This window comes from Notothenia coriiceps, unplaced genomic scaffold (assembly GCF_000735185.1).
Source record: "Notothenia coriiceps isolate Sejong01 unplaced genomic scaffold, NC01 NC01_scaffold00003855, whole genome shotgun sequence".
Lineage (NCBI taxonomy): Eukaryota > Metazoa > Chordata > Actinopteri > Perciformes > Nototheniidae > Notothenia > Notothenia coriiceps.
This window is the reverse complement of record NW_011336556.1, coordinates 1-1,968: the sequence shown is the minus strand read 5'-3', so window position 1 is coordinate 1,968 and position 1,968 is coordinate 1. Positions and strand designations below refer to the sequence as shown.

General features: G+C 43.2%; 1 protein-coding gene across 1 annotated transcript in view; it reads right to left on the bottom strand.

Moving 5' to 3' along the window:
- LOC104941763 (fer-1-like protein 4) overlaps nt 1-1,070 on the bottom strand; it is a gene marked incomplete at its 3' end in the record, with an annotated part of 17,100 nt that extends 16,030 nt beyond the window's left edge. Inside the window, exons 1-2 of the mRNA XM_010766899.1 lie at nt 990-1,070; nt 415-540 (exon numbers count right to left, since the gene is read on the bottom strand). The remainder of the gene's footprint in view (nt 1-414; nt 541-989) is intronic.
- Nucleotides 1,071-1,968: the final 898 nt, after the last annotated feature.

Genomic DNA, 1,968 nt, shown 5'->3' with positions numbered 1-1,968 from the left:
ATTGAACATGTGCTCTTTTATTAAATAAACTAAACACTTTCATTTTAAGTTGTGAGTTTAGTGTTTTTGACCCTAAGAAAAAGATGCATTAATCAATAACAATAATCCACCGCTCCTGGCTCTGCACCAGAGGATTTAAAAAAAGAAATATCCCAATTTTTTGCAATGCACCGGCTGCACCGGCGATAGTTACGCCACTGCTGCATATACATAATCAAACTGAAAGTACCACATACTGCCTGGAAATTAACATTTAAGTATGCTATCACCAGCTGACTGTTTAAACTGAAATCTGCATACTATGCAGCAGGAACGCACTACGTATAATCTACATTCTTACTATGAATATAAGGTTGGGATTTTGGATTGACCCTCTGAGGTTACTCTTATTTAAAAACAGTAAGCAGGAGTTACCTTCCCCAAAGCGGCAGAGGGTTTATCTGGTGCTATGGCAGCAGGGGAGGTGTACACCTCCACAGAGAGAGCCAGGAGGATTCGACCGCGGTAGAAGATGCCATCACCCCAACCCTGGTTTAAAGCCTGGAAGAAAGAGAGTTAGCCAGTTCAGTCAGGAAAAAAAATGTCTATAAAAATGAGTTAAACTGGGATGTAGAATTACAGGCTGCAAAACAAACCCCACTGTCCCCACTATCACCATAACACAACAGTCCCAGACTTAAGCGGACTGAAAAGGACAGCTAATGATTTGTGGAGTAAAAATTCCGCATTTTTGGGCAATACTTTTATTCACTCTCTTGGCAAGAGTTACATGAGAAGATTGATAACATTCTGTATGGTCAATATGAAGTCAGTAGCTACAAACAAACTTGCTATGCCTTTTTTTTGTATCTGTACAACATAGTGTAAAACATTCTAGTTGTGTTTCCATCAGAGGGTTATGTTCTGAATTATTTCTTGGCTTGAATGAATTGAGTTCTGCAGACATGAGAGTATGTAAATGTCGGATTTAATTGTCGTATCTGGTTTACCTGGTGGACGTCTCCGAGGGTGGAGTTCTGAGGAGAACCGTACAGGTTCACCCAGCATGGGCCAAAGGTCGGGTTAAACCCTGCACACAGAAAGATGTTTTCTTAATCATGTAAATTCTTTAAAACAGCTCTGTTCAGAGAAAAACAAGTAAAAGCTGATCTATCGGAAAAGCTCAAAATAAACATTTAAATTTAATTTCAAAAAAGTTACAGATGCCCTAGGTCAGGGGTCGGCAACAGGCGGATCGCGGTCCGGATCCGGACCCCGACCTATACGGACCCGGACCTATAATCAATACATTAATAGCGGATTTCAATTTTGACGGGGCGATTCTATTTTAACCGCCGCCGAGAGGGGGCCAAAGAGAGGAGTGAGCGATACAGGGAGAGAAACACAGAAGAAGAGATGAGAGCGCGGCAGAGAGAAGCGGAGAGGAAAGTGAGTGAAGAGAATAATAAGCGATTCAGGGAGAGAAGCGGAGAGGAGAGTGAACAGGCGTGTTAGCGGCAGACAGGGAGAGACAAATAATTACACATGGCGCTCTCCAAGAAGAGGAAAATGGACAGTGAGAACAGAGCTTTTAACCCTGAGTGGACGGACTCATTCATGTTCATCCTGCCCACTGGGAGCACAGAGCCAGTGTGTCTCATTTGTCCAGAGACCGTGGCGCTCATTACAAGTGCCGACACGCCACTATGAGACAAAACACAAAGTGTTTGACCAAACATTTCCTCTCAAGTCAGAACTGAGGTCACAAAAAATAAGCAGTTTCAGAGCCCGATATGATCAGTCCACCAGGATCAAAATCAAAACTAAATATCGTTCCAGGGCAGGCTAACCGAGGCTAACCAATGAGCACCTGCATGTGTGTATGAGAATGGCCCTGACACCATTTCATCCCAGATGTAAACTCCTGGCAGGACAAGCTCAAGCTCAATTCTTGCACTGAACAAACAAAGTGAGTGAGGCACTGCAATA